The 20006-nt window shown below is 36.4% G+C and overlaps 1 pseudogene; it reads right to left on the bottom strand.

The window, feature by feature from the left end:
- Window positions 1-15822: 15822 nt before the first annotated feature.
- LOC110591350 overlaps window positions 15823-20006 on the bottom strand; it is a 41140-nt pseudogene continuing 36956 nt past the window's right edge.

Raw genomic sequence — 20006 nt, 5'->3', positions numbered from 1 at the left:
TACCTTGGTTTACCCTGTTGTCTCATTTCTGATGTAGGTTATAGGGGAGGAAAAATACTTTTTCCCTCTACCCTTCTGAGTTCTTAGCTGAGACCCATGTAATAAAAGATCAACAAGACAAAAACAGAAGTTTATTAAGATGTATACTTCATTTATGCATGGGACATATGCAGGGAAAAATGAGTACCTTCCTGAGGGGCTAAATCAGTCTTCAATACCATCTGAATAGAGGTTAGGGGCTCTAGGCCTCTTAAGGGTATAGGGGTCCTGGGCGGATTGTCCCAAGATGGCCACTTTGCCATAAAGATTATTTTGAGTTAAAAGTAATCAAAACCCAGCAGATGCAGGAAAAGCTCTCTGCCTCCCCCTCAACTGCCTAAATTTACGTTGGAAAGGAGAGCCTGTACTGGGAAGAGAGCTATTAACAGACTCCCCTTTACCTAGGAACCTTATCTGCGTAATAGGGCAACCTTATTTTTCCAAACATCTCTTAACTTTTTGCTAATGGTCTTCCTCTCCTTTGTATCCTCAGACCCTGCCCCTCTCCTTAGCTCATACAAGCTTCATGTTGTCTTCTTGTCTTTGGAATTTCCCCCGTACGTATACATATTACGTTTGATTTTCTCCTGTTAATCTGTCTCATGTCACTTAGATTCTAAATCCAGCTAGAAGGACCATAGGGCAGAGGAAAATCTTCCTCCCCGACAGCGGAGAGTAAATGATTTTTAGGACAGATGAATGGGCCTTTGTTAGAAGAATAGATGGGAGGTGTGATAGTTTGTGACAAAGTGTGTCTGGGTGTGGTGTCCATTTCAATTTTCCTCTCTTGTGGTAATGGTCAGTCTTCCCTGGTTGATGCAACTCTCTGAAAGGGGACGATGAGTTCCTTCTAGAGAATCTGTCTTTAGGTAGGTAAGTAGAGTTCAGAGAAAATCTCTCCCTGCATTTGCTGTTTTTCATGTGCCTACATCTCCAAATAATCCGTATTCCAAAGCAGTGTATTTTGGAGTGAGATGTCCTAAACTCCTACAGTCCTATTTTAAGGTGGTTTATTCTGCTACCCTTCAAGGGTTTGTTTTAATTATCTCAGGAGATTCTTATGAGGGTTAAATAAGATACCCTCTGGAATGGCACTTTTACCACTATTACCTCACCCACCTCCTAACACCAGAAACCAGTATTAATAACACTTATCATTTGCCAGGCTTTCTGTTTTGTGTTTGACTTGGAGAATCTTGTATAATTCTCCAAATCATTTTACATGCAAGGAAACTGATGTCTAAGAAGAATCAGCACCTCAAGATTACATAGCTAGTATATATTATAGTCAAGGATTTCAGTTCTTTTTTAAAAAATCTTTTTAACAATTTATGACACTTTCGTTAAAAACTAATACAAGTGTATGTTTTAATTACTGACTTTTCTTGAATTAATCATTAACCTGTCCATGCAAAAGTTATTTAATGGTTCCTATTTCTATGTGCTATTTTTTTTTCCTTGCAAAAAGCATGAAGATATTAAGCTGTCATGAGACTACCATAATAATATTAAGGGGGAATAGAATCAGATTAATTCCATTTATATCATGTTAACCAGCCTACATTTGTGATCCATCTACTTGGGCACACAAGCTGCTTGCTGAATTGTGCTGGTACAGATAACCCTTAATTCCAGTGTATCCTGTTTTTGAATCATTTCATTAAACAAAAGCCTTTGAGTCTTCTTTTGTTGCCAAGAACAAATGGTTAGATTTTAGGAACTGTAGCTACTTTTGTTATTCACAAATTCCAGAGCCTTTCAAAATTTATCATTCACATTCTCAGCTCTGCACACAATCAGTCATTATGTCAGCAGCTGCCCAGGGAGCCTCACTTCAATTCATTCAGCCAAATAATAACCATCAGGACACTGCTACATTAAAAATAATAATAAAATTAAATCCTTAAATAGCAGAGTTCTTTACTTCTGTAGTTAAAAATTAATTACTTGAATTTAGTAGAAATCCCATTGTACATTTTGACAGGGAGGGAAAAGCAATATCTGTGTTGAAAATTAAATTGATTAGATTGATATGTTTTAAAAATAGAAAAGCTTATAAAGGGTTCCATTTCCAAATAAATGACTTCAAATGATTTATTGCAGGCAACCATAACTTAATCAGATGTCAGCTTTTGTTTTTGTAGTTCACTGAGTAAGCAATCAAAAATCTGTGACGATTTGAATAATTAAAAATTTTGAAATAATTTTAATGTACAGAAATAGTACGAGCCCACTTTTCTACATTAGAGACAATAAGCACATTACCATATCGAACATTTAGCCTGCTTTTGAATATGTGATACCATATATTTGTGATTAAATTAGAAAAAAATATTTTAAATTACAACTTGAGTGTTCCCTTCCATCCTTCTTCCACATCATTCACCTTCCCTTTCTTTTCTCCCTTTTTCTGTGGTGTTCCATGGTGTTCAGAACATTGGAATAACATTCTATGTATTGCAATCAAAGCATAAATATAAATATTAATTTGTACAGTGTTGTTGTGAGGCTGTGTCAGGGACAGTTTCATAGAACTCATTTGTGGTCTCTGAGGTTCTTATTATTTTAAATGTCCTTGATCATGTTCTTTTCTACTGAAGTCTTAAGTGAAAGACCATGTTTTTGTCTGCATCTTCACTTAATTTCCTTCTCATTCTAAAAATGAAGGAAATGAGATGAAATGCTGACTCAGCTTGTCAGTTTGCTGGCAATTTACTTTTAAGTCACATATGGAATTAGAGGCATCAATCTGTGCACAATGATGCCACCTTCTGCTGAACACTTTACATCTTTGAAAAGATCTCCTTAAAAAAAAAAAAAAGAAAAGTTCTCCTTTACTTTTGGAGTATGGACTTGAACAAATGAGGAGCTTTATATGAATTTAAATTCAGTTTTTGTTAGATGAAAAAAGATGCATGTGTGAGGTTACCTGAAGATCATTTTCTTTTTCTTTGAAGTACATGAAGGCTATTGTTAAGAATCTGGATAACTCTCCTTAAAGGTTTATGTTTTATATTTTATCAATTATTGGCAAAAGCTTAATAATAGTTCACTGTTCATTAGCAAATCCAAAATAATAGAGATGATTTCTTAAAAGGTTACCAATAATATTATGTTTATAGTAGAAAATGTATATAGTATCCTTTATTGTTATTATTATTAACTTCCAAGTTTTCAGTTGTCTTATTTATCATCAGATATAGTGATCTGGGTTTCTTTTTTCAGACAAGCATAGCATAATGCTGAAAAGTGCATTTTTTATATATTTAAGAATGTATTTAGCTTGCATTTTTTTTTTTTTTAAAGATTTTATTTATTTGACAGAGAGAGAGACAGCGAGAGGGACCACAAGCAGGGGGAGTGGGAGAGGGAGAAGCAGGCTTCCCGCGGAGCAGGGAGCCCGATGCGGGGCTCGATCCCAGGACCCTGGGATCATGACCTGAGCCGAAGGCAGACGCTTAACGACTGAGCCACCCAGGCGCCCCTAGCTTGCATTTATTAATAATGGATAGATCTTACAATGTTCTTCTGTTTATGTTAATTAAAGAAACAAACGTAGTTGAAATTTATCAATTTCCTAAAAGTCATGTTCATTGGGTAATTCATTCTTATATACAATGCTAGTATTTTATCTTCATGGAATCCCATCTTACCGGTTTCATGGCCTTCCTTCAGTGCAAATGTTTCTAAAGGGTTACTGTGATTTTTGCATGTACTTTAAAATCTGCCAAAATGACTATACATGCATAAAACTTCCAAACATATCTAATACAGGATTAATATGAAACTGGAATGGGCCAGCTTAATGAATGTCATGCTTAATGTACAATCTGTTTTTTGAATAAATCATACGGAAAAATTGTGGAGTGTGTAAATTACATAGCCGTCATAAATCAATATCCTTAGATTGCCCTGCCTTAGATAAGGGGTAGCACTGCAGAGGCCATGACATACTTGAAAGTGGATGAGAGGAAAACAGTTAAAGTGAGAGAGGAACACCCATTAAGGAAAGGAAATGCTCAGAAAATTATTATAAAAGTTGAGTACACAAATTACACACCCCTGGGTAGTGGTTATTTTATGCAGAGTACCTGGATGCATAAGAGAGCTCATGCTGCGTTTTACCGCGTGACCGTGGCAGAACGAAGTTAAGATATTTGGACTGTTCTTGCCTTAATGCTTAAGAACGAGTTCTCTAAATCAATAGCACTGTTAGAGGAGTTTCTTAATAAAGATTTTGTACTCGTTGATGAAGCTGCACATGATGCTCTCTGTTCTAATCTCAACTTGATACAAGAAAATTAACTTTCATGGACGCTACTGGTAATCTCTAAAAGATTTCCACTATGGATCATCTAATCATTTTATTATAAAAACAGGTCTTGCCATCCATTTTGCATTAGTTATTGGCTGCAGGAAAAATATTAGCTAGCAATAAAAAGATTGTGAGTTTAAAATATGGCTTTTTAAAATATCGTCTACACTGGCAAAACAAGTTTTGTGACGAGATGTGAACACTTTTTTTTTTTTTTTAAAGCCTTTCACAGGATCATATTAACTGCCAGGAAGTTTTGCCAAACAGATTTTTAAGGGGAAAATCAGGCTATCCTAACTGTCCAAATGTTTTCTCACGTTTCAAACAAGCAGCTGCTGGGAGTTCCTGCCAGTAGTAAACCTTTCAGGCAGAATGTGAGCAGCTAGCTGCCAATCTTGTGTCAATATTTTAAATTCACTTACAACCATCTTAACTGGTGTAAAAATTTCTCTTCCCCCCAAAAGGGCCAACAGATAACTCTCTTTGTTGCTTGGCCTCATTTTACTCCCCTAGTGGTGATATAGCCAAAGAAACAATTTTGGTAGAGAAAGAGAGATTTCTTTGAATATTAGGAGTAAGAACATAATCTCAATTTGTCTGTTGATGAGGACAAATCTGAAATAATAAAAACAATCACAACAATAAGAAAAATGTAAAAAATGTTATCTGTGACTAGTTCAGCAGATACTCTGGTAATGAATTTATTTAGTGCTTATCGCTAGAGTTTGGGTGTGTGTTTGTGTGTGTGCATGTTTTGTTTTGTTTAAAAGGAGGAAAGTCCAGAATTTGACTTTCAGAAACATACAGATCAAGATTGGCAAGGCAAGAAATAAATGCCTCGAAATTAGTTTGAAGGTATTCATTAAACACTGGGGAGTAATTATCTACTTGAGGCTTAGATTACATTGTAAAGATTATATCATAATCTGTGGCCTAAAGGAGTTTTCTCTGAGGTACTTGAGAATCAACAGTGCATGGTATCACTGCAGATGTAAATTGAGAGGAAACAATTGGCAAAAGATTGTGCCTGAGACCAGATTGGATGAATCTTCATTTCCTAAAATAGGAGTATTTTATTACAAGGGTGATGATAGATAATAGTGGGGAGAGAGGGGAAGCAATGAAGGTACAGTAAGATGAGGGGGATGCGTAAGAGCTGCTCATTGGTTGGGAGAGTGAGAATTTGCCCAGTGTTAAAGATAACAAAGTGAGGGCTATTTGCTAGTGGACACTTCGAAGTGGGTGTTTCAAAATCTTCTTGTCCTTGTGTGTGTGTGTGTGTGTTTTAAATCTACATCTTTATTTACTTTTCATTAAGTTTAAATCTTTGAGGGGTACAGCATCACACGGATTCTGTGGCCAATGGCGTTAGCAGGAAGGTTGCTTCGGAATTTGGCAAGAACCATGCCACTGTTTCCAGGAGCACCAGTTACTTTTCCCCAGATTACTCTGGTTTTGTTTGGTTTGCCACCAGGAGTGACTGTGTTGTTCATTGCTTTGTACACATAAGCACATCTCTTGCCTAGATAGAATTCCGTTTCATCTCAAGCATAAACACCTTCGATTTTAAGAAGAGCTGTGTGCTCCCTCTGGTTCGGGAGACCCCTGCTTATAGCCAGCAAAAATGGCCTTGGACCACAGCCTTCTGGACATTATTTGGCATTATAGGAGTCCTGTTCCCAGCTCCCAGCCTCCACAGTCTCCAAGATGGCAGAAAAAGAAGTGTCCTTGCGTGTTTTTATCTAACAAATAGGTATAGGGAATTTTTATTAAAATTGGAACAATTTGTGGAACTGAGCACTGTTTGCTTCTTTTTGGACACCCTCTCACTTTCTCTTTTTTTTCTTTTTTAAAATTTTGTTTAGTGCTGAAAAAAGTTCCTTCAGTCACAGATATTTGTAAGATTTAATTTTACCTCTAAAGTTTTGTGAATTTGTTATTATTCAGGTTAAAAAAGTGTTCATACATGTTATCATGCATATTCATATTTTTTAAATACCATAAAACAAAATCCTGATTCATTATTTATTTTAGATTATGAGATATAACTACAAAGTAATGTGATTTTAAAGACCAAACTTCCAGAATTAGTGCAATTAATGCAAATAGGGCAATCTTTTAAAGTAGTCATTTTGGAAAACTATACACATTCTAGTGGTGAGGATGTTGCGGAATCATTTTTGAAACTTCTCACTGGAATTGGCTTTATAATCAGTAATGGATGGGGATGTAAATCCTACTGTTTTGCCAAAAACTATATGAACTATTTCTATCACATCACTCACCTGGCTTGGCTCAAAATATATTTTGACTTTTCAAAAAAGTGAAATCCCCCTCCCCAAAGATAGCAATATACTATTAAATATGCTATGGATTTCATTGGTACCCCCAAAACATTAGTGATTAATGAGTATGAAAATGAATTCTAATAGAGGTGCTAAATTCAAGGAGGGGTTCCAATATATCTCTTTCTTAAGTAATGGAAAATTTGCTGTGTTGCATAAATGTTTTTAAGGTGACTTATAAAAGAAATCACATTCCTTTGTATGTATAAATTCTAATAATCTTTAAAAATAAATTAGATTATCTTATAATGTCAACTCATGTGACTATCCAAATTTATAACTTTTTGTTATGGAGTTCACACACCAAACATTTGCTTCTTGGGAGAGTAGTTTAGATGCTAATTGTGTAGTAGACTCTCAGAGCCTGGGAGAGGAAATGCCTTCTCTGAAAACCTAGCTTCAGCCTTTACTAGCTGTGTGGTCTTAGGGGAGAAAGTCACCTCATCTTCCTGTTACTCAGTTTCCTCATCTGTTAACTGGGAATAATAATAGTGTCTCCTTTATAGGTTGTTGTAGAGATTAATAATTTAGTGCATGCGAAGTGCTTAGAATGGTGCCCGGCACGTGAAGACGTTACCTAAATGTTGACAGTTAATAAGGTGATACTGATACATTTGAATTGATCCAGTCTTTTTTGCCTCACTAGCAAATTTAATATTAAATGGTCCTATCTGTGATTTTCACCTGAAAGTAGTTGTGACAGAAACTGTTTCTAGGGAAGAACTGTTAGAGGACTAAATCTGTCATTTTCTTTGATTGATTGCTTGGAGTTTTATACTTTTATAATAAGGACCAATTAATTAGATGTGTATTCATTTTACATTTCAGGTGGCAGCAATAAGTGTCTGAAATGTGGGATTTTTAAAGTTGGTACAGCTTTCTTTCTCCGGGGTTTAAAGTAAGTGATTCCGTGTTCTTAAACAGAGTGGTGAATTTTATGAATGGTTCCCACAGACTACCTCGTTTAGTTTGCTTTCCTCATTTCATTTAATAAATACTAAAGAATGCACACCCATTTTGGATGGTTACATAAAATAGGCATCTGACAAAAAATAAGGATATGGTAAACCTTGCGGCAATCACCGTGCAGAATCTTTGCTCTATTCACAAGGCATCATGTTCAGTATTAGCTGATGATAATAGATAGGTTGTTTCTTCACGGGTGTGAACAGTTTCCTTCTCTGCCTTGGGCAGCAGCTGTGGCCGCTGTGCCAGATGTGACAGTCTCTCCAGGTAAATGAAAGCTAAATGTTGTTTGTGTAGCCACTGCTGATAATTGTAGAACAGTTATGCAGTGGCCCTCCTACCTTGCTCTTCTGCTGCATTCATGGTGGTAAAGGCTTCATTGTGTGATTGGGTTTGCCTTCAGGTAATTGATTCAATCCTTAGTTCTCATTTTGTAGGGAAAGGCACTTGATTTCAATCCAATAGTTGTGCAGCTCCCAAGGGAATGCCCACTGTACTATTGAGACCGAATTCTCTCTGTTCACTTCAGGTCATGAGGCTCCCAGCTTGTTTGTTTGTATTATTGGATAAAGCGATTGAATACTGCACTCTGCCTTTGGGTTATGCCATTGAAAAACCAACTCTTGAATGGCAACAAGAAGTGAGGAGGCTCTTTAAAAACAACAAAAAAATTCTTTTTTAGGCTTTATACCTGAGGTTTTTTACTTTGTGTATTCTCTATTTTATTGAATATGAATATTTTAGCATTTTCATGCTTATTATTCCTTTATTATTCTGCTTGTTGTGATTTTCACATTTTTATTTTTAAAAAGTTAATTGTGTGCGTTGTGTGTGCCATATATGTATGTGTGGCATTCTTATAATAATAATAATATGTTCCTGTGGTTCTGATTGTGTCTGTTTGAACCAGCTCCACAGGGCCTTGGTGTAATTTCTCCTGGGTGTCTTCTCATTGATTTAAATCTCATAAATGAGTATTACTAATACAGTGAGTGCTTACTGAAATTCAGAGCATTGTGGACCCTTGACAGGAAGGTTTTTCTCATCTTAAGATAAGAATCAGCTCAAGTGATTCTACCAGTCCTGGAAGTGAATCACTTTTGCCAGTGCAACAGACTGGTTGTACCTGCCTTAGAATCCGAGTGTTTGGATACTACTGCTCAGGTTTAGGCAAAGAGAGAGTTCTGGGTCATATTTGTAACTTATTAAGTTATGAGACAAGATTGAATTATTAAATTGTGAAGACAAGATTGTATTAAAAAAAAAAAACCAAACCACCAGTGTTTCTTACCAATTTTAAGCCATGTGCCTTGCATGATCCACTTGCAGGAATAATTTAAAGCACTTAATTCTTTGAAACAATAGATTTTGTACATGATTTTTTCAACTATTTTAAGTCTATAATAAACAAGATATGCTTTTGTTATAATACAACAATTGTGAGTATCTTCCTTTGAAAAATGAGTTTTAGGCTATATTTGGGCTTTTAACAGTAGGACATATGTATTAGAATTTCTACATTATTGTATTGTTATAGAACTTACTCTTCTGAGGAGAGTTTCAGTTTGAAGTACCAAAAACTATGTTACATATGGTATTGTAAAATGGATTACCATATCAGTGAGGCTTCTGTTTTCATAAGTTTGGGTGGTTGGTGTGGGAAACACTAGAGTTGGTAGGGTCTGGGGCAAACTCTTTCTAATTTGTTAGCTTTTATTCACTTTTAGTGACTGTTACTTGAGGAAATGTGTATTCATTCTTACCAGGTCTTTTGATTTTTAAAGAGAAGTAGGGCATCTAGGTTTCCATGTGATCTTTACCAGTTTTTAAATGTTGCCTACTATTTCAAACTTTTTTCTTTTTTCTTTTTTTTAAGATTTTATTTATTTATTTGACAGAGACACAGCGAGAGAGGGAACACAAGCAGGGGGAGTGGGAGAGGGAGAAGCAGGCTTCCCGCTGAGCAGGGAGCCCGATGCGGGGCTCAATCCCAGGACCCTGGGATCATGACCTGAGCCGAAGGCAGACACTTAACGACTGAGCCACCCAGGTGCCCCTTTCTCTTCTTTTTTTAAAAAGATTTTATTTATTTATTTGATACAGAGAGAAAGGGATTGAGAGAGCACAAGTAGGGGGAGCATATTTCCACTGAGCAAGGAGCCAGACCCAGGGCTGGATCCCAGGACCCTGAGATCATGACTTGAGCCGAAGGCAGATGTTCCACTGAGCGACCCAGGCTCCCCTCAAGCTTTTTTTCTATAATTATTTAATAATAATCATTCATAGAAAGAAGATAGACAGCCTTTTGTTTTTCTAACTCTCAGATTAGCCTGGGTTTAAAAACATTGAGACTTGATTAATGTAAAATAATATGTACACCTCATAAGAGTTCTTCAGTCATTTTTGACAGTTATATTCAACTGGGTAGCCACCCCCTAAAACAAAATTTAGAACATTCTCATCACTCCAGAAAGTTCCCCAAGTGTCCCTTTCTAGTCAGTTCCCTATACTTCCCTTGGGCAACCATTTTCTAGAACTTGATTTGAAAGGGCAAAGGAATTCTGGCTTTTCAGCAGATGAAGCCCAAAGGCTACAACAACCATTGGCAATCTCTTGCTATAAAGAAGACAAAATGAACTCATTCATTTGGTCAAGTGAAGGAGGGAAAGGAAATCATATTTGTTTAACACTTATTCTGTGCTAACCACTACATATCCAGTATTGAATCCCTGTGTACAAAAATTCTGCAGTTTTCAAAACATCATTTTCTAGATGCAGGGACTGAGGTTCATAATGAAAAGGCAACATGCCCAAAGTCATATAATTAGTGGGCAAGGTGAGAATGAAAAACCAGAATCATGGAGTTAAAGATTATTTTTCTATAAGCTTGGAAATGTACTTTTTGAAGATTAATATAATAATGAAAAATCATTATTTATAAGATTACCACATGGTGATGACAGTATCTAAACTGTCTTGATCATCTATTAATTGCCTGACACCATTCTGAGAAACTGTTTCCAACCTACGTTCAAATTTATGAGTAATATTGTCATTCATATTTCACAGATCAGGAAACTAGGGATGAGAGATATCAAGTAACTTGCACAGATTCATATATCAAATGAATCTTGGAGTTGGAATTTAAACAGGGGTCTTTAACTTTAAAGACTGTTGTTTTTAGGGGTGCCTGGATGACTCAGTTGGTTGAGCATCCCACTTTTGGTTTCAACTCAGGCCATGATCTTCGGGGCGTGGGATCAGCCCTGCATCTGGCTCCATGCTTGGTATGGATTTTGAGATTTTTTTTCCCCCTCCCTCTCCCTCCCCCTCTGCACCTCCTTCCGCTCATGCACACACTCTCTCATAAATAAATAAGTGATCTCTTTAATACCCATCACCAGGCTAACCCATCCCCCCACCTCCCTCCCCTCTAGAACCCTCAGTTTGTTTCTCAGAGTCCATAGTCTCTCATGGTTTGTCTCCCCCTCCGATTTCCATATGCAAACAATGAATCATGGAACACTACATCAAAAACTAATGATGTGTAATGTATGGTGATTAATTTAACATAATAATAAAAAAAATAAATAAGTGAAATCTTAACAAAAAAGGCTTCTTCTTTTTTTTTTTTTAAAGATTTTATTTATTTATTTGAGAGAGAGAATGAGATAGAGAGAGAGCATGAGAGGGGGGAGGGTCAGAGAGAGAAGCAGACTCCCTGCTGAGCAGGGAGCCCGACGCGGGACTCGATCCCAGGACTCCAGGATCATGACCCGAGCCGAAGGCAGTTGCTTAACCAACTGAGCCACCCAGGCGCCCAAGACTTCTTCTTATAAAACTATTTTACTTGTTTTATTTAATGTTTTGATGTTACTGATTTTTATTTTGACTGAAAACTATTCTTGAGGAGTTTACTCATTCTGTGACAAATAAATTCCTGAATTACAGATATCAATTAATGATATGGAATATGAAAGAATGCAAACAATATAGGTGTTTCCAAAAGTATGGAAACAATACAGATGAAAGGTTATATTTTGTATATAAATATAATATTTTTTAAAAAATTTAGAGTACAATTAAGGTATATAGCATATTTTACTGAAAAGTGAGTTCTATAGTCCAGAAACTGGATGATTAGCAATTTAATTTTTTATCCCATTGGTTAGGTGTTTAGTACAAATTAATCACACCCTTCTGTTTCATTCCTGAGTCAATTGGGAAGTAAGATCGAACTGTTGCTTTTGGAATCTCCAAAGCTAATTTAAAAAATGGAGCTTCAATGAAAAAGCAAGGTTTCCAACTCCATCCTCCTCAGATAGTTTCACCTACCTATTTGTGGAGAGAGAAGATGAAGAATTTAGATCTCCCTGAAGAAAGCAAGCATAAACTTGTTCTAAAGAATTTGTAGTGGGAAGAGAAAGATACTTATGGGCATGCAGGTCTGTGAAAAAAGGAAAAGGCCCAGAAAAAGGGAAAGACCCTGGCATAAGAAATGCTGCTCCTATTGAGTATGATTCACTGAAAACTAGCCTTGTACCAATTTTTCCCTCCTTGGAGATAGAAGGAGCAGGATCTCCTCCCTGACACTGCTCCTAAGTGTGAAGGGCTGTGGCATAACAAGAGGCCAGGAAGGTGTTGTAAGTGGAAGGAGAGAGAAAGAGGCCCATCTATGTTCATTGCTGCTCATGGTTTTCATATACCTTGAGGTTTTGGTATGAGTGACCTTAAGGTGTTTGCATATTTATATTCTAGAGTTTTTAAGACTTTCAAAGGGGACACTTACTATGCTTAACCTGTTCATTCACTTAAGACTGCAGTTAGTGTGTTAATTCAGCCTGGCACCATAACTGCATTTGAGATTCACAATAAAATAAAAACCATTAGTGAAGGCATCAGTCAGCAATAAAACTAAGGTCTGCAAAACTTGTACTTTAATTAAAAATGGAGGCTGTTTAAAATGAGAGATTAATGGAGTCATAAAGTAGAAAAATTAAAATGCATATGTAAAACCAAATGGAATAATAGTTCTGAAGATTTGCTTTGTCTTAAAAGGGTCTCTGAAACCTTCCTCTCATCATTAAATTACAATTCTGAAGGTCATGAAGCCAAGGAAGGAGGAATTTTCACAATCAACATTACTGAGTTGTTAATAAGAGTATTAGTTTACTCTCTTATTTAAAAAGATAATGTAATGGAAAAGAATATTATTTTGACTTTCTATTTTGTTTCTTTACAATAAAGTAAAATATTCATTTATACTTTTGCTCCATATGTCGACAAAAGAATACTCCTTTAAATTATGTGGCTCCAAAGTAAATTTTAAGAGATCAGAATTTATTTTGAGTCATGAAAATGTAAAGTTTTAAATGTTGCTCATTTCTAATTGATTTTCCAGAGGGGAGAAAATGTGGAGGAAGAAAGGAACTCATATCTGTCAATTACTTTTCTGGAAACCTATTTGATATCAGTAAATTCAGAGACAGTTTGGTCTACCATGTGGTTCAGTATCTCAGGTCACATGTCCTACACTAATTTGTCTCTACCACAGTTTTATACTGGGGACTTGAATCAGATCATTTAAGTCTCCCACCTTTTTTTGCATCTACAGATTAAAATACAGAGGAATCACTACTGGGGAATGTTACTAGCATCTTACGTACTTATTGTCTATATGTGAAAATTAGCAAGACACTTGCTTCCACCATAATACTTCCATATTGCTATGTAGCAATGATCATTTATCATACTAAAAAATCTCATTCTTATGTGCACAACTTTCTTAATAAATCATGTATACATAGCAGTGTCTTTAGATAAGAATAACAACCTCATGCTTTAAAGAGGTTCGAAGGAAAGGGAAGGTAGATTGCTGGTAATTACATTAGTTCAGAGTATTGCTTTTTAGGTATATTTGTCAATGGGCCTACAATAGATGGATATTCTCCACAGAAACTTCACTACCACCATCTTCCACCCCCAAAATGAAAGATATGATTTGGTTGTCCCATAAATCATCTTTCCAAGAAAGCAAGCTGTTCTTGCAATATGATGGCAGATGGAGCAGCTTTTTACCAGTGGGGGGTTTTGTTCTTTGCTGCCAAGGATATTGAGGAAAGAAGGAATTATGCTAATTTGTCTGTTTTTCTCCTTTGCAAGCAACTTTACATATATCAAGAACTCATTTTAGGATCTGAGTTATTATTTTTTGGCACTTGGCACAAATTGCTGAATGTATATATACTGTTTAACCTTTAAACATTAGATATGAATGCCATATACTGTTAAAGGGTCTTCTGCTTGTTGAATTTCAAAAAGTCATGGGAAGGTTAAGGTCTAGAAAACATTCGAGGTAGTCTCACTGCCCAGTTTCTAAGATCATGTGCAGATTATGAGAGCTCTTAGAAAAGTAGAGACTTTCTTTCTCTTGGATGAAACCTAATAAATATAAATATATAAAATGGACCAATTCTTACTCTGATTAAGCATTCAAAGATTATTTATTAAATGACCAGATTTATGGAAGAATAGAGTGCTTAGGCTCTTGGTAAACTATACCTACAGTATTGGCTTCTGATATATGTACAAATAGTTTTGCTGTCTCTCCTGACTTTAAACAATGGCTGCTTAAATGAAGAATCTGCTTTCCCTCTGTGAAGAATACCTATTTTCCATTCTTTGCCAAGGGCATGGGTTATTCCAGGGTGTAGTCAAGTGATCAATTCATTGGGACATATAATTATATCCTCCACTTTGGTGCCTTCAAAGAGAATATCTTGTGAGAATTATTAGTTTTCTCAAGCACTCACACAGGTATTGAAATTGCGAGATCAAATCCAAAATCCTTTGAGGTTTTTTGGAATAAAGATAGCATGTGAAAATGATGAGCATCCTTATTACAATTACTACTTTCTAAGAAATGCTTTTTCCATGCCCTCTAAGATCAGCTTATTTTTTTTAGAGTTCCTTTGTTCCTTTTTCTTTCATCTGCTGCTTTTTACTTGTCCCACTTCAGGGGAAGATAATTGAATTACCTCAGGCTGAGTGCTTGTGGACCCTACAAATTTAATGCCTGTAAATAAATTATGCATGTTCTACAGGCGTTAGAAAGAGTGGAATGGGTATATTCTGGTCTAGGTTGTGACTTCAGATGAATAGGTAATATCTCAGATGTATTATTCTGGTAGAGAAGGGATAAAGGATATCTAGATCTTAAGCAAGGACATTCTACTTTGTGCCAAATTTCAACTTTTTGTATGTCTTCTGCTTTCTGAGCTTCTTATTCTGACTGTTGAATGATGCTGACAAAAAACAAAAACAAAAACAAAAACCAGAAAACAACCTACTATTTCTGGTGTGTAATTCAGGATAATATAAGCTATATTGCAGTTACAAATAAAAGTTTTAACACAATAAAGATTTATTTCTTGCTTGTATCCAGTGCATGTCAGGTGATTTTCTTAGGTACTCTCTAAATCATGATTTGTAGACCCAGGTTACTTCCATTTTATTATTATTCCTTCCAGAATATATAGCTTCTAATGTTGTGGTAGTACAAAAAGAGCTAGAAGACCAGGGCTATAGTTTGAGGGCCAAGTCTGCCCACATTTTATAATGTGGGGAATGAGCTCTATTGTCTCTGCCCATAGTTAGTGCTCCTATCAACTCATTTAAAAAAAACCTACACTTTTGCCCTCAGAGCAACTTTCAAATCATGTTATGTACACCTAGATACTTTAGGTGTCTTAGTGCTCATAAACCATTATTAAAAATTTAGAAAGAGAAGGACAAAGTTGAAAGAATGATGCTATCAGACTTTAAGATTTACCATAAAGCTATAGTAATTAAGACAGTATGGTATTGGTGAAAGAATAGTTAACTTTTTTGTTAAAAGAAAATGGAACAGAAAAGAGTCCAGAAGTAGACTCTCACAAATATGATCAACTCCTAGTCCACTAAAGAACAAAGGCAACTTAGTGAAAAAAAGAGTCTTTTCAACAAATGGTATTGCAACACCTGGATATCCACATGTAAAACAAATGAAGCTAGAAACACACCTTAAATCTTTCACAAAAATTCACTCAATAAATAAATGAAAGACATAATGTATATCTCAAAACTGTAAAACTCCTAGAAGACAATATAGGATAAAGTTTAGGTGAACTTGAGTTTTGGTGAAGGCTTTTTATACAACAGCTGAGACACAGTCTATGAAAGAAAACATTGATAAACTTCATTAAAATTAAAAATTTTGCTCTGTTAAGAACTTGGAGAAAATCTGCAAAACACCTATCTGATAAAGACTGCTATTCAATGTATACAAAGAATTCTTAATGGGCACAAACAAAAACAATACAATCAAAAAGTGGGCAAAGGATCTGAACAGATAACTTACTAAGGAAGATGTGCAGATGGCAAAGAAGCATATGAAAATATGCACAGCATCATTGGTCATTAGAAGATGGTAAATTAGAACAACAATGAGATACCACTACACACTTATTAGAATCACTAAAATCTAAAACACCAACACCACCCAGTGTTGGTGAGGATATAGAGAAACAGGAACTCTCATTCTTTGCTGATGAGAATGCATAATGATACAACCACTTTGGAAGACAGTGTGGCAGTTTTTGTTTCTGTTTTTAAGACGTTTACTTTTTAAAAAGCTTTATTTATTTATTTTTAATAATCTCTACACCCAACCTGGGGCTCGAACTCATGACCCCAAGATCAAGAATTGGATGCTCTCCCAACTAAGCCAGCCAGGTGCTCCAGTATGGCAGTTTTGTTTTTTTTTTAAATAATATTCTTACATATGATTTAGCAGTCATGTTCTTTGGTATTTATCCAAATGTTGAAAACGTGTCTACACAAAAATCTGCACATGAAGGTTTATAGAAGCTTCATTCCTCATTGCCAAATCTTGGCAGATGTCCTTCAATAGGTGCATGGGTGAACAAACTGTGGTATATCCAGACAATGGTATATTATTCACAGATATCAGCGCATTGAAAGACATGGAGGAATCTTACATGCATATTTCTTGGTGAAGAAGCTAGTCTGATTCCATACTCTATAATTTCAACATGTGATTTTTGTTTTCTTTTTTTTTTTGTGGTTGACATCTTTATTGACTTGGAGGTGGGGGGCAGGTGTTCAGGAGCTGTTGGTGGGGCCAGTAGCTTCCTCTTCACCATCATAGGCTTCTAGCTGCTCAGGATGGTGCTGGCTTTGTGAATGGAAGCCATGTGCAGATCTGGGTGGTATTTGTTCTTGTGAATCATGTGTCTGATTCTGCGAAGGGTAGCCCAGGCATTCTTACTGATGGTAGTCCACTCATGAGGTGGCCGGTTTCTGCTGGCTGGATGTCTGCTTCATGACTACCTCTACACCTTTGCTTTCTGGCCACTGGCTCCATGCCTACAGTCTTGGAGCAAATCAGCCCATTGTAGGGAAGGAATTGTGAGCCTTCAGGTTCTGGGGTTTGGTGCTGTATGTCTGCTTGTTCCTCTTGATCAAGAAGCTGGAGCAGCTGTGCAAGACCATCCATTGCAGGTGGGTGGTGATGGCAGCAACTCCTCTCACTAAGGTGGCTGGAGACAGAAAGAGTCCAACTATGTGATATTTTTGGAATGGGAAAACTTGAGATATAGTAAAAAGATCAGTGGTTGCCAGGGGCTCATGAGAATGGGAGAAGGATGGACAGTTGGAACACAGATTTTAGAGCAGTGATACTATCCTGTAGTACACTATAATATTGATGTATGTCTCCATAAATTTGTCAAAACCCATAGAATGCACAATACACAGAATGAACCCTAATGTGAATTATGGCCTTTAGTTAATAATTAATATTTGCTCATTAACTCTAACAAATATATCACACTAATACAAGATGTACTAATAGGAGAAACTGCCTGTTTAGGGAGATGGAGTGAAATAGTTTATAAGGGAACTCTATACTTCTGCTTAATTTTTTTGGTAACCCTGAAACTTCTCTAAAAATAAAGTGGACATAATTTAAATGCATCAGTTATTTCCCCTTACTGTAATAGGTGAACTTGTTTTTTTCTTTATTGAGCAGGAACCCACCTAACACATTTCTGAGTGTGTCCACCTATTGCCATGTAGTAATCTCTAGGGCACTTTACCTTTCCCGCTTGCTGGAGGTGAGCACTTTCCCATTCTGTTAGCTTCTTGGAAACTATTAATTTTGCAGCAGATTCCAGTCTGTTTATTCAAGCCCAGTGGTTCACAACTGGGGAGTAGTTTTGTTTTCTAGGAGATATTTGACAATGTCTGGAAACATTTCTTGGTTGTTACCATTGAGGTGGGGGTGGCAATGATACTATTGGAACCTAGTGTGAAGAGGTCAGGGATGATTCTAAACATTCTGTAATGCCCAGGACAGCCTCCCATGGCCAAGAAATATCTATTCCCAAATGTCAGTAGTACGATGGTTAAAATCTGCTTAGCCTCCCTGTTTTTCACACTTTGTTGGAAATGCAATGTATTATCTAATCATCTTCATCACTCATTAATTCAGTCATTGGATACTTATGAGGTAACTATTGCAATAAGAACTTGTAATTTATGTTTTTAAGTGCAAACACATACATGGGAGCTTGATACAACCTGGGCTATCAGGAAAGTCTACCTAAGGAAGGGATCTTTTTTTTTTTTTTTTAAAGATTTTATTTATTTATTTGAGAGAGAACGAGAGAGAGAGCGCACACGAGAGGGGGGAGGGTCAGAGGGAGAAGAGACCCCCTGCTGAGCAAGGAGCCCGATGTGGGACTCGATTCTGGGACTCCAGGATCATGACCTGAGCCGAAGGCAGTGGCTTAACCACCTGAGCCACCCAGGCGCCCAGGAAGGGATCTTTAAGCTGAGATTTGAAGGGTAAGGTATAGTGAAAGTTTAAGAGAGGCCTGGGAGGAGGGTGTGGACAGAGAAAAGTGTGCAAAGCAGAGCTAACACTTTCTGAGACTGATAAGAATCAGGTCTGCCTTCTCCAGAGGAGGAACTGCTCAGTTCTTACCTAAGATAAGGTTTATAAAGGAACTCGGTACTTCTGCTTAATTTTTTTTTTTTTTGTAACCCTGAAACTTCTCTAAAAATAAAGTGGACATAATTTAAATACATCAGTTATTTCTCCTTACTGTAATAGATGAACTTGTTTTTTTTCTTTATTGAACAGGAACCCACCTAACACATTTCTGAGTGTGTCCACCTTTTGCCATGTAGTAATCTTTAGGGCACTTTAGGTGCCTTGTCCCACACCCTTACTTCTGATTTGATATCTGGTCCACGGTTGACTATGGACAGTGTTTGATTCTCTACCTCAATTCCAAGACACAATTAATAACCATGCTTTATAGGTCACCCCAAACCACCCATAGGAATTGAGTGAAAGGTCTGATATACAACCTAAACTAGCCACAAATTCCCCTGTGGGGAGCCTCAGGATATTAGGCAAGGGCTCTGTATAAAGCTTTCTTCCATGGCATTAGGAACTAAGCATCCAAAGACAGTGTTTAAAGTGTAGTTCAATCATGATAAATACCAAGTAATGTGTATAATTGTTGAATCACTATATTGCAAGCCTGAAACTAATATAATACTGTATGTTAATTATACTGAAATTAAAATAAAAAAGATAAATAAATAAAAAGTAATTCAATATAAGCCTAAAAAAAAAGTGTAGTTCAAGTAATTCCGAAGGAGGGACTGCAGAGGCAAGGAACCAGGGTGGGCTTGCTTTTAAGTCTTTGCTAACTAAATTTAATAGGATTCTTCCTCCTACCAGCAGCTTCTGGAAATCATGAAAGAAGACTAGGGACCAAGAGATACAACAGGAGTCAGACTTGATTGGCTTTTATGGGGTTTTGACTGATGTTTTCTAAAATGCCATAAAACCATTTTCAGATTGCTCTCAGTCTTAGTAACGAATTCTCAGGATGACACCACTTCTTAGTAAGTTAAATGTGAAATGAACTTCTAGAATAAGTTTGTCTCATTCTCCCCATTTTCCAGATATCATGTGTAAAAATACAGTTCTGAATTCTCATGCGTTAGTCTTTCATTTGGAGATATTTATTGAGAGTATCTACTGTGGCCCAGAACTGAGGCACCGGGACACAACAGTAAACGAAAATTTATCCCTTCTCTCATGAAATTTAATTCTATTTGGGTGGGGGGATAGACTATGAAAAAAAATTATAAATAAGTTATTGAATAGAACAATTTCAGATAGTGCTAAATATGATTAAAATACAATGTAAAGTACAAGGTGAAGAAATGTAGAGTGATCTGGGAATGCTCACCTAGGCTCC

The sequence above is a fragment of the Neomonachus schauinslandi genome, chromosome 2, assembly GCF_002201575.2.
Source record: "Neomonachus schauinslandi chromosome 2, ASM220157v2, whole genome shotgun sequence".
Taxonomy (NCBI): Eukaryota; Metazoa; Chordata; class Mammalia; order Carnivora; family Phocidae; genus Neomonachus; species Neomonachus schauinslandi.
The sequence above is the reverse complement of the archived record's forward strand: the minus strand, read 5'-3'. Positions and strand labels throughout refer to the sequence as shown.